This window comes from Pristis pectinata, chromosome 22 (assembly GCF_009764475.1).
Source record: "Pristis pectinata isolate sPriPec2 chromosome 22, sPriPec2.1.pri, whole genome shotgun sequence".
In the NCBI taxonomy this organism is placed as follows: domain Eukaryota; kingdom Metazoa; phylum Chordata; class Chondrichthyes; order Rhinopristiformes; family Pristidae; genus Pristis; species Pristis pectinata.
The window spans coordinates 23,851,831-23,865,986 of NC_067426.1; the positions used below are offsets into that span (position 1 = coordinate 23,851,831).

At 41.3% G+C, this 14,156-nt stretch overlaps 1 protein-coding gene across 1 annotated transcript in view; it reads right to left on the reverse strand.

Annotated features, from left to right (window-relative positions):
- The window catches only part of LOC127581607 (disks large-associated protein 2-like), a 464,246-nt gene that overhangs the window by 277,304 nt on the left and 172,786 nt on the right, over window positions 1-14,156 (reverse strand). The gene's annotated exons all lie outside the window — the stretch shown is intronic.

The following is a 14,156-nucleotide window of genomic DNA, read 5'->3' on the forward strand; positions in this document are numbered from 1 at the left end:
AATTACTCTTGAATCACAAACACACCACTTCTAGGATCTATGAGCTCTTCTGTGTGTTTGATGGCCTATAAAAACTGACCAAAAATAGCAAACCATTTTTGAATTTAATTAGCAGTACATTTTTATATTGTGCCATAATTGGACTCTTCACCCTTCATAATATTTTTAGTACAATACGCAAACAGAATTGTAAATTGGCATTTATAGTCAGCCTTAAACTGCATGATAAAATACTGTGTAACGTAATGCCCTTCCTATCAATGTTTTATATTTCACTTGGTTAGGAATCTTGCTATAATTATATGGCAGAATTACATTCCTTGCTACTCAGAGGATTTGAGGTGTTTCTATTCTAATGGTGCTTTCATTTGTACAGTCATGTCATCTTTGCCTTGGCCCTGAAACTTCACTTGTACATTAGTTGCGTATATCTTTATGCCCTCATCACGGTTCAGCTCCTTCTTCCAAGGAGAGATGACAGCTCCATTCCAGTTACTGGGGAGGAGATATCACCTCGAGCCTCATTGAAATTCCTGGTACACAACATCAAAGTACTTTTCTTGCACTGCCAGATTCCAAAGTCAAGCCTCAATAACAATAACTAATTAAAAAAGGAGTCATTTTCATTTTCATGATTTTGTATCATTTATCTCCCTCAATCATGATCTTTAAACTCACACTTTCAATATTAGATAACATTTCAAACTACATTATAGTGATGTTGTTTACTAAATCAATATGCAAACAGAAATCAGCATTAAGTAAAGACAGTACAAGCAATGAGACAGGATGAGATGACGGTCCAATGATAGTTTCCCAAAATACTACATAACATTTTAATATTTAATTAGTATATATTACAAAAATCATCAACATTAAAAATGAATAAGAAGTTTACTTTCTGTAAAAATAAATTATTAACCCCTTAAACGATAGAATTTAGTTAAGGAATCTGTACAGATCCATGCAGCCTCAGATAAATTACTACATTATAATCAAATGGTTTCATATTTAATATCTGTAGCATATTGAGGACTTGGGTCTGACAGGAGTTGAAATGAAACTGCCCAGACTCATTTCACTTGGGGAATTAGCTTCTTTCAGAAGATCCACGCAAAACATATATTCAAAGAACATCGAACTAACAGCATCCAACAGGCTGCTGTCAGCATTAGCCCACTTCAATTTCCATAACAATCTTTTTTTAAAAAAACAGTTTTGAAGATGCAACTTAGAATAAACCAAGAAATCTATTCAAAATAACATCATTGCCCTGAGTATTCTGAAATTACATCTCGCTCAATTTTCCTTCTTGGCATATTATCTTGGATCTGAAGCAATTTCTTTACTAAATGAGATATTTTCTGAAATATTAGTTGAATTGCAGCTATTGATGCTACATGATCTGCAACTTCTGAATAAAATGACTTGTGATTTCGTTTGTACTTACCAAGTTGTTGCTGATGGATTCTGCATGCTCTCTGCTTTTTGTTTGGATATTATCCCTGAAAAACGAGAGATAGTGATTCTCTGAATTTACATTCCTCTGCCAGCACATCTTTGGGAAGTGGGAGGAAACCCACAGGAAGAATGTACAAACTCCACTATTAGAGATCCAAGGGCTTGTTTCAACCATGAGGTAAAAACAGGTGCTAAAGCATTGCTAATAAAATATGCTTGTATGAAAGTCTGGATTAGCATTTGATTTTAGTCTTGTTTTCTGATTATCATAATATGAAGGTGTCAGGAGATTGATAAATTGGACAGAAAAGGTTGAAACACGTGTGTGGACAATGATACATTATTTATCCAACAAAGAGCAGACACAAAGTTCACATTCCCATCTCATTATCATGATCTTGGCATTCAGGCAGTGCTTTATTCTAGACTTAACCTTGGGCCCAATTCTGTGAGAGTGACGAACACCATTTGAAGTCAACGATGATGGAAGCTACATCAGTACCTCTTAAATGGAAGGTGTTTTTTGCATGCCAATAATAGTGGAAATCTCACCACATGTTCTGGGAGCTTGTCAGGAGCCACAACTGATCACAGACAGAAGGCAGGCATGGCTCAGTATGCCATAATGGCCGAGGTACAGAGGAGGAAAAAGGTCCCCTTCCCACAGAGTCCCTGCAAGTCCTCCAGAACCACAGTCAAGCACTAGTGGAAGGAGATCATTGACATGAATTGAATACTGTAGAAAATTACTGACCTCACACATAGTCAACATCAGTGAAAACCTTGACAAATTCTAACCCCGAAGAACAATATCACCAGCCCCACACACTAATCTGTACAACACACTCCCTTCACTTACCTAACAAAACTCTGTCAGACATGGCTCTTACATAGCATTCATACATTCCATAAAACCTTCCCACACATAGAAATAGGCCCACAACTGCACCTGCATCACAGCTGTTCAACCATGATGACCGCAACACGTAGATACATTTCATGGACCTCCCAAGCACACTCCCCTTTCTTGCAAGAGAATCTGGTGCATTGTTGGGGCCAACATCAACTTACCAGCAAAGAGAGAGCCTGATCCAATGACTCACTGCCCTGGACAACGGGTTCCCTGCCCTTACTGACATGGCCATCAGTGACCTTTAGTGGTGAAAAATCATTGACGTTGATGGCATATTCATCCCTAAACCTCCTCCCTATGTCCCACCACACTCGCATTCCATAATTTCTGATGATTTACTAGGTGTAGGAATAAGTGATGGAGAAGGCACTCCATCACTCAGCATATTACCCGAAGCACCAGTTCAGATACTGACAATTCACATTCATAAGGACAATGTAGGGTGGGATCTGCATGTACTGAGTCAGCAGGCATGAGTGGCCTGAAGCTCAACTGGTCGCAAAAAAGAAGCTCTGTGCCAATTGAGGATAGGGTCACACAGAAGCTCTGCTCTAGGAGGTTCAGAACTTTCACAGGTGGCCACAGAGGCAAGGCTGATAGACAACCACAGTAAGATGTTTGGGGCATAGTCATGTTGGCCTGAAGTGTCAAGGAGCACTGCGTAACCCAACTCCAATCTTGCTCATGGCTTTCTGTGGAACCTGGAGACCACCAGCACAGAAAAGGTGGTCATCTTCATTCCTCAACATTTGTGAGCCAATCATCATGCAGCATCCAATGGCACAGAACAGCTGAGTCTGCAACTCTTGGAAAAGCCAAAGTCTCAGCTTCCATTACAGCACAAGAAAAAGCCAACCAATATCCCAGTGCTGCAGTGGAAGCTCAGATATCTCCAATACAAGCTCAACCTAAATGCAGTGCAAGCTCAGTCTACAGTCAGGATCATGGTGCTGGGCACCATTCCGCAGAGATCTTGAGGGCCAAACAGCAGTGTGTCAATTTGCCTCCAAGAGATCATCAGAATTGCTGAGGTACTGACCCAGCAGTCGGAACCCTCAAAAGCTCGAGCCAGCTGCCTCTTCTTAGTTTGGCAGCATTCTTAATGCCCTACTGCCAAACTGTTCCGGTCCTTGCTGTTGCCTGGCCTAACTAGCTCAAAATGTTGCTACTCATAGCGAGACATTGACAACCGAAGCATTGTGTATTTTACAGCTGAGGCATCCAGAATACAGGCAGTACAGAAAGCCACAAGGACGATTACTTATGTTTGTACGTTTTCTACTGCAGTTGAGTGTTTATGGCTTGGAATGAATGTTTGGTGTTGGCTTTTATTCTGTCCTGGTGCCCATGGAGATGCTCTGATGATCAGCAACAGGGAAAGTATGATAGGAGCTGCAGCGGTTCGGGAATTGAAGCTATGGTTATGAGACACAGGAATCTGCTTGGTTGATCTCTGACAGAAGGGCTCTCCCCCATGTGGGAGCAACTGCACGCTGCTGACGGTTGACGTTGACGCATGCTCACTTCTTTCAGCAAAAGCATTCGAGGTCTGGATAAAGGTTAACCCATAACACAATCCAGCCAGTGCTCCTAAATCAATCAACAACAAAACAGCCCATAATTGTTGAGCTCGTACTTAGTGCAGGAGTTAGGGATTGGGCAGGGAGTGTTTCAAACACTGGATCCTCTGCACAAGATGAACACAAGGCCAGATCATACAGTACAGGATCACTATAGTTCCTGCACACCAACACTAATCTAGGCCAGATGCGAAGTTCCAAAGATGCTGAGTAAGTGTGAGGAGCCGAACAATCCAGATACAATTATGTGGGTTTTCAAGCACTGTGCCATCATCCCAGCAGAACATTTCTACAGCCTCCAGCTCACTACACAAACCGTCGGGGTGTGTGCGTCCATCTGCATCGTCACCTGCATGGGACAATTGAGTTAAAGATGGCTCATTCTTAGAGCTGTTCTTTTTTCAATTTAGTTTCAGTTCAGGATTTTATTTGCATTTGTCACTTTTGGGTACATTTAATTTTTAAGAGCAGTCTCAAGAGATGCATCAACTTTTGGTCTTAAAGTGCAACTAAATCAAAGATAGCAATAATAACAATTATAAATCCGGTCAAGCTTCACTTTAATCATTTCTTCCATAAAAGCCTAATTTCTCTACGTTTCTTGCCTCTTGCCTGATTTTTGCTGCACCTTTACCCTTCCGACCTTTCTTTTACATGAGCATGCCTCTGACTAGCACATTCCACAAACAAATGGGATCAGTCAGTAGTCTATATGCACATTTTGAAAGCAGCTTGTGACATTTTTAAAGCAAAACAATGAAAATGTAAATACTTACATTTTCTCAAAGCACAGGAGGAGGCCATTTGGCCCATTCAAATTATGCTGGTCTCAGAGCATTCCTATCTATCCTATATTGCCCTTCAATACATTCTACCACCCCATCCTGACCCTCCCCTCCCATTCTCCTGCCACCAACCTACACCAGGGGGCATTCACAGTAGCATATCTCTGGGAGATGGGAGAAAACTCACCAGGGGAAGCTCACACAGTCACAGGAAGAATGTACAGACTCCACACAGACAGCACCCAAGGTCAGCACTGGGAGTGTGCAGCAGTATCACCGTGCCACATTTTATCAAAAAAAATAAAAACAATTTTCCAGGTTGTTCATAGGGGTGTTTATGTAGTTTTTATTGGATGAAACTGAAAAACACTAATCCTACCCATTCTGTTGTTGTGGTTATCAAAGCACAAAGCTTTAATCCACCATATCCCTTCATATCACTCCAAGAAAGATAGCCACATCAAAGAGTCTGAGTGCAAACACTCGTGCATCAGGAAAGCAGGGAGACTATGATCTATATAACTCACTGTCCTTAAGTGTGGTGGAAACAGGTTCATTTGAGAGAAAATATTTTGTACTGCTGTGGGATAACAGTGGAAGAATGGGAATGAATAGACTGGTCTTCAAGGAGGCAACACACACAGTTGATGGGCTGAACCTGCCTCTTTCTGTGCTGTAAATATTTGACGGAAGCATTGGTAAAAGCTACTAATTTTGTACAGGGAACCAGCTTGATTGCTTTTACTGCAGAAACCGGGCATCAGTTGAAAGAGACAAAGAGATTTCATAGATGTCAGGATTCTCACCCATCAGGGCTCTTGTCGTCACCCCTTTCCTGAAATCAATGGGTTTGCACTCAATTAACTTTCGGGAAATATTATACTGACCATCAATAACTATAATCAGAAAGTGGCATCCCACAGTGCCCAGGTTCTGCATTGGAGAAAAGAACAAGTGAAATAGTTCTGGGGAGAATTAGGTCATTGGCTGTTTCCATGGCAACCGATCCCACTGATAAACTAACTAACAGCAGTGCAGGGCTTCAGGCTAGAAGCCTGAACATCTGTTTGCAGGTCCACATTTGTTATCTCCTCCAACAAGGTGAGTGTGTCAAAAAGCTTGGGTGTAAGGAGTGTGCACAATATATATATTAGTCGTGTATCCCACTGAGGGTTCATCAGCTTTCAACTTGTCCAAGTAGGATGTCTTAAGATAATCAACATGCACCTTGCTCCTGGGATTTTTTCTCTCTGGCCATACTTACTGTATGCTAAGATGACTGATGCTCTCATAAAAAATGAGCACAAGTTCACAAAGATTTGAGTATTTAGAAATTAAGCTTCTGATAAAAGTTAAATGTAACCAAGACAGTTGCCTTCCTGACAACGAGAAAGAGTTGCACTGTTGCAGCAGGAACTTTAAATGTAAATATAACCTATGCAATGGGATCTGAAAGTGACTGGCATTTGAATGCAGAGGATTCTATTCTCCAACACTTGTTTTCTTCACATTGATGCGCAAGGCATTTACCATAAGCAATTTTCTAAAGGTTAGAAAAAAATGTTTCTGGAAAAGGGAAGTATCAAGGAGAATAAAGATGTCACATTTCAGTAAATACGTAGCCAAAGCTTCAGTTTGTTTGTAGGGTTTAGCTTCCATTCAGACTTTACAAAGCCTACTTCTATCCACTCCACTCTGTTCAAATTCTTAACTCTATTCCAGTCACTTAAGTCTCTCTCCTGCATGGGTTCTTGTGTCTATTTATTCAATGCTTCTGATAAAGGCAAACCCAAATGTAGAGGTATAATGCCTATCATAATATGTGGCTTGAATATAGAAATCACAATTTCATTTACATTTAGACTTCTTTGACAATGCAGTGTATTTATCTATGGTAGGGTAAGTATGTCATTTGGTCAGAGGACATAATGACATCATCAAGTGTGTAATTTCATATAGTGTTCAAAACTCTGTGCCCTGTAACCATTATGGTAAGTGCCAGACCTCCCACAGTATCCAAAGTCTCCCCTCAGGTAACAAAAACAATTGGCAACAAGGGTCAGAAAACTTAAAAATAAAGTGTGGGGTGAAAAAAAATCAGCATTGTGTCTTCAAGAAAGTTTCCACCTGCTCGCTCCCCCCCACCCAGGCTCTGTGAAAGATCTGTGGCTGCAAAGGAAATCCACAAAAAAAGGCAGAGAATGGTCCGTGCGGGTTCATTCTCCTGACTGCAAGCCCAGTGTTCATTTTGCATGGGTCCCATGGGTCAGATCAAAGAGAGAAAGGGAGAGCTCCTGGCAACTGCTTCTGATTATGAGAGCGCAACATTCATTCTCTATGTTGCACCAACTTGACTTTTAATGCAAAATTAATGCAAGGAAGAAGGTGTAAATCTGCCAGTAGTGGAATAAGCTGAGAGAGAAAAAGTGAGAGGCTCGAGTACATCTGTACCATTTTGGCAGGAACAAAAGAAAGGGCTGCTCAAGCACAAACAGGCCTCATAGACAGTTTAGCGTTTAAAAAGATATGTGAATTGTTTATATCCTTTATAGAGAGGATGGAGATATTTCACAAGACGAATAATATTCTGGAAGACAATGCTGAAAACACATAGATATTAAATGCTGCAGTAAGAGAATGTAAAGAAGTACAATTACTTACAGAAATCGGTTCCAAAGTGTATCACAAATATAAATATGCAGTTAAAGCTTCAGTTTGCTTATAGGGTTTAACTTCTATTCACTCTTCATAAAGCCTATTCAAAGCCTACACAAAGCCATAGCAGTTCTGCAAAAACTTAAAGATACCTTGTTTGCAGAAGTATTTCAAAGTTTGGATGAATATTTCAATACACAATCATTGTGGAGAGCAATGAGAGCTCTCAATGGAGAGCAATAAATTCAGCATACACGATCAAAAACTGGGAGAAAACCAAGTGACTGTATCTTTGCACTCAAAGACCTATTAACGTATTGTAACTTGAGAGATTTCAGGTCAACATTCAGTATCAAGCATGTGTGTGATCTAAGAGACAAAAAGATTCATTTGAAAGTGTAAGACACAAAAAAGTTTGGTACGGAGGATTCCGAATTCCAGACAGACGACAGCTCAGATGCCCAAAGATTCTGTCCCCTTGCATGCACAAATCTAACAGCAGCCTGCAAATAAAGATAAACTCCAAAAATAAGGGCAACACCGTGTGACTACGTACATCACAAGTTACTGCTACAGATAAACCAGTCATCATTCCCCACATAAACATTCTTTTAAGCAGTCTAAGTTCTACTCACAGCAGAAAAAAAAGGGCACGTAGCAATAGCTTATAAAATGAAACACAATATAACACACGTCTGTTGTCCTGAATGTAACATCAGCAGAGAGGGAATAAATCTCTCAAAGAAAGTCATAAAGAGGAAATCTGCATAGTATTACCACCAACAAAGAGTTTACTACGTATAGCATCTTTGCTACATGTCACTGTAGTAAGAGACAATAGAACTAAAGGGGAGCAGGGCTGATTGATGGAAAGTTAATACAGATGCTGACCGACATGGCAGCATTGCAGAGAAAGATTAACAGTTCAGTCACCTACCTTCAGTAAGGGACAAAATCATTCTTAAGACTCACTATGAACAAATTTTGAAAATCCTGGGACAACTGCAATGGATGGTAACTATGACAGCCAGAATTCCAAGTTATTCAGAGTTGCAGATAGTAGGCAAAGACAGGTTAATAAGATGGGAAATTGGATTGGCAAAAGTGTTTACTATTCAAGCTGTTGCACTGTCCTGATTACTGCATGAATTGCATTATATTGATAGTGAAAGACTGATTTTCGCACTACAACTTGCAAACAAAGATTTTCCAGTTCAGGCAACTCAGTAAGATGTGAACCAGGTCTATGAACACACTTTTGATAGGATGGACCAGCCTGGATAAGTGTCCAAAGGAATCTTCATGCCCTTTCAGTAATGACAGGTTTGAATCACAGGGTACACAGATGGTACAGTGGATAAATTACTGGATTAATAATCTCGACAAACAATCCACAGACAAGAGTTCAAACCTCACCATGGCAGCTTTGAAATTTAAATTTAGATTAATTACCCGGAATTATAAACCGAAAAACTAGTCATGAGGAAAAAGCTTGTAATGCTGCTCAAGTGAGGAATCTGCCATCCTTAGCTGGTCCACCTCTGTAAGATTCCAGATCCACCAATGTGTTTGATTTCGAAATGTCCAAACATTGATAAAGATTTGGAGGAAGTTGTGCCCATGTGTACAATCTGGCAGCAAGGCAGATTAATACCATCAAAGACACTCTGACAAGCATGAAAGTGGCTAACCTTACCACTCCAATGCATCTGTGTGCTAAGTGACATCCATTCAAAATGGATTGAAGTCAGACATACAGAAATGTTCTCATGAGAATATAGCACTGAAAAGTTGAGATGAATCGTTGCTACGCATAGAATACAGTCAGAATTATTGTGTGACAATGGATCCCAGTTCAACTTGCACTTATTTGATACAATATAATGGCATCAGATATCTAATGGTTCCTGCTTCCCAAGGGGCAGCAGAGAGGTCAACATGTGTGTTACAAGAAACCTTGAAGAAGCAATTGTTCCAAGGTTGCTCTCACCTCATAATGAACCAGTGATTGGCTAAGCTCTTGCTTAAATACCACACAATCACAATTCACTACTGGTTTTCCTCAATGTACTTATGTATGGCACGTTCTGTCTGGATGGCCACAAAAACTTTTCACTGTATCGCAGTACATGTGACAATAATAAACCAATACCAATACTCCAGCAGAGCTATTAATCAATTGTTGACTTAGAGTCCATGCTGACCAAGATGCCCATCCAAGCTCGTCCCATTGCCAGCGTTTGGCCCATAACCTTCTAAACCTTCCTTTGAATGCACCTGTCCAACTGTCTTTTAAAAGCTGCTATTGTACCTGCCTCAACCACTTCCTCTGGGAGCCCGTTCCGCACACACCTTCTGTGTAAAAAAAGTTGCCCGTCAAGTTCCTATTAAATCTTTACTCTCTCACCTTAAACGTATGCTCTCTAGTTTTGGATTCTCCAACCCTGGGAAAAAGACTGAGTGCATTCACCATATTTATGCCCTCCATGATTTTATACATCTCTATAAGATCAGCTCGCAGTCCCCTACACTCCAAGGAATAAAGTCCTAGCCTGTCCAACCTCTCCCTGTAACTCAGTCCCTCAAGTTCTGGCAGCATCCTTGTAAATCTTTTCTGCACTCTTTCCAGTTTAGTAACATCTTTCCTATAGCAGGGTGACAAAAACTGAACACAATACTCCAGGTGCAGCCTCACCAGAGTCTTGTACAACTGTACCATGACATCCCACTTTTGTACTCAATGCCCTGACTGATGAAGGCCAGCGTGCTAAAAGCCTTCTTCACCAACCCGTCTACCTGTGAGTCCATTCTCAGGAAACCATCTACCTGACCTCCAAGGTCCCTCTGTTCTACAACACCCCCCAGGGCTCTACCGTTCATTGTGAAAGTCCTACCTTGATTTGACTTTCCAAAATGCAACACTCCACACTTATCTGAATTAAACACCATTTATCATTCCTCGACTCAATTACTCAGCTGATCAAAATCCCCCTGTAATTTTTGATAAGCTTCTTCACTGTCCACTATTTTAGACTTCACATGTGATTGGTTGGTGAAGTCTAACTTAGAGGGAAGAGTAGAGAGGCAGCAACTGAAGCAGAAGGCAAAGTTTCAAAGAAGAGAAAAGCAATTTTAACTGAGTGACAGAGTCCTCAGACCAGTGAGCAAGTGATCAGCAAAGGAGCCTCAGTGAAATAGTCCAAATCTGTTGTCCAAGAAGGCACTTAATTTGTGTCAAAAATTATGTCAAATAGGTCCATGCAGATCAAATGATCACAGCAAGAAACATACCTGTAGACAACGCATAATGATGAATCTATGAATACAGAATCAACCACTGTTCCTGGGTCAGAGAAATGTAGTAAGTCAAGTCAAGAGGTTGCAACTTCTTCAGTTCCAGGAACGAATACATCAGAGATAAGTATACAATTGAAGAGCTTTAAGCACCCAAGGCAAATAGCCATTATCTGTGTGTAGCTGTGAAATGTATTTACACATGGAGGGAAGGCAGTCTGGGGTATCTGCATATAGTTACAGAAGTAAGTTGCTGGGGATTCAGTGGTATCATCACATGGATATGATGTAAGCACCATGTGTGAAGAGTTCCTTGCAGATAGACATAAAAAAGAATCGTTTCTGTGTTCTACAGTTATTGAAATAGAACTTAGTAGAACTCCAGCAGTATTCAAGGCCTACCTTAGAATACATTACAGATTCCCAATAAATTACTATAGAATCTCTTTCAAAATTCAGATTCCTTGGCCATTTTCCTTCCTTTTCACAGTATCTTTAATCACCAATGTTATTTATTGCTCATGCAAAACAAAATATTGCCCAAGTCTTCACTGCTAGAACAACTGGGGCCATTTTGGGTATTGTGCCAAAGAACCTCAGGCCTACTTTTCCTTGGATCTTTGCCTCATACCCGTGCCAGCCATGGGCCTGGAATGTCCTGAACCCATCCATTGCCAGCACTTATTTTATCGGCATGCAGAAAGAAGGAATGAGCTGATGTCTTACATCCAACAGGCATCCAGCAAGCTGAAGTGGGTTCTATACTGTGGCCAACATATCCCAAGGCCCATACCAGGATCGTTCTTTGAGAGTTTGCCAGCCCATAAGGGCTTTTAATACTTCTTAAAGGTACCTAGAACCTTTAAAAACTGTTCCAATTGATTTAAATTTAAAAAATTAAAAATAACAGTTTACATTTAAATGCATTGAACCTTAAGAGATAATTAAAAAATTAACTTTTAAAAATAATTAAAATAAATAAAGCAGTTAACTGCATTTACCTTTCTCTTCTGGGTCAGTGGGGTAGCCATTTCTCTGCCATGGTATGAAACAAGGCCCCAGCATGACTTGCATCAGGAGTCTTTACATACAAAGTCATGGCTTGGCTACTGAGTTGAATGGCAGTTCCAGCAACAGAACAAACACTCAGATGCATCTCGGAGTGTCATACATGGCTGTGCACGTGCATTAAGTTAAGACTCCCCTTGAACCAGAGTTTTAACCTCCTGCCCATCTGCATTCTTTAGCAGGGAATTCCGTGGACTTAATAGCCCCATCTGTTAATAACTGGGTCAGGCAACAGCAATGGAAACACAAGAGTGGTTTACACATCCACCTTCCTGGTCTAGCAGTGAGGTATGGTAAATTACTGGGCTAGCGGCCAAAGCTCTGGATCATTGATTCTACAGACGTGAGTTTAAATACCACCATGACATTTGGGGAATTTAAGTTGAAGTAATTGCATAAATTTAGTTTTTTTTTTAAAAAGGTTAGTCTCAACATCAGCAACCATGAAATCTAATGTCCTTCAAGCAAGGAAATCTGCTTTTCTTCTCCAGGCTGACCTATACGTGACTCCAGACCGGCCTATACGTGACTCCGCAATGACTGATGTGGTTGACTCAGAACTGCTCTCTTGGTTTAGGGGCAATTAGAAATGAACAATAAATGCTGCATTGCCAGCGACATCCACAAATGAAGAAAAATAAAAAAGATAGATTTGATCTCTCACTGATCAGTGGGAATAGAACATAGAACAGTACAGCACAAAACAGGCCCTTCAGCCCACAATGTTGTGCCGACATAGCTATTCCCTCCTACCTACAGAATGCCCATATCCTTCTATTTTCCTCTCATTCATGTGCTCATCCAAGCCCCTCTTAAAAGCCCTCAATGAATTTGCCTCCACCACCCTATCAGGCAATGCATTCCAGGCATCCACCACTCTTTCAGTAAAAAACATACCCCTCACATCTGTTCTGAACCTACCCCCTCTCACCTTAAATGCATGCCCTCTGGTATTGGATTTCTCAGCAATGGGAAAAAGATATTGTTTGTCCACCCTATCTATGCCCCTCATAATTTTATACACTTCCAACAGATCACCCCTCAGCCTCCACCGCTCCAGAGGAAAGAGCCCAAGTTTGGTCAGCCTCTCCTGATAGCACATGCCCTCTAATCCAGGCAGCATCCTAGTAAACCTCCTCTGCACTCTCTCTAAAGCCTCGACATCCTTCCAATAGTGAGGTGACCAGAACTGCATGCAATACTCTAAATGCGGCCTAACCTGAGTTCCATAAAGATGCATCGTAACTTCTTGACTCCTATGCTCAATACTTCGATTAATAAATGCAAGCATTCCATAAGCCTTCTTAACCACCCTGTCTACCTGTGTAGCCACTTTCAATGAGTCATGGACTTGTATCCCAAGGTCTCTCTGCTCTTCAACACTGTTAAGGGTCTTGCCCTTAAGAGTGTACTGCCTCCTGACATTAGTCCCACCAAGGTGCAGCACCTCACACTTATCCTGGTTAAACTCCATCTGCCATTTCTCTGCCCACATCTGCAGTTGATCTATAATCACGCTGTATCCATCGCCAGTCTTCTACACTATTCACAACTCTACCAATCTTGGTATCGTCTGCAAACTCACTAACCCAGTATTGGAATAGTGCAAGATGGGGCAATTAAAATGGAGCTGATCCATTTTCTGCTAACCTACTACATTAACACAATTGGTTTTAGTCAGATTCTAGTGGGAGTCCAACGGCAACACAGTGGCACAGCTAATGGAGCTGCTGCCTCACAGCTCCTGTACCCTGGGTTCAAACCCGACCTCCAGTGCTGTCTGTGTGGAGCTTAGATGTTATCCCCGTGACCTGCATGGGTTTCGTCTGGGTGCTCTGGTTTCCACCCATGTGGGTTGTTAGGTCAATGGTCATTGCAAATTGGTCCTAGTGTGTAGGTGAGCGCTCGAAGCTTGGGTGAGTTGGGAATGTAAGGAAAATAAAAAAATGAGATTAGTGTAAATGGGTGCCAGATGTTCAGCGCAGACGTGATGGGCAGAAGGGTTGTTTCCATGCTACACCCCTCTAAATGGACTAGCAGCCTAAACTCTGGATGGACTCTATAAATAGAGGTTGGCAGTGCCACTACATACATGGAGCCCCGACAAAATGTTAAGTACCCTTGAATGGCCAACCAGTCCATCAGGGTAGACTGCAAAAGGGAGTTCAGCGGCTTTCTTTACGGGGGCATGGAGAAGTCAGAATGATGCCTTTCACCCACACCCCTTCACCTACTGTGCATCTTGCCAGCCTGTAAACCGGAACCTGGTTATCTCTCCCGAGCATGTCGGGTCCCTACAATCTGAACAGGTTTTGAGTCAAGACCTTGGATTGGTCATGGTTGCATTGGATTGCAGTCAGGTTTTAAATTTACACCAAAGCAAATCTCTACTGCAAATCA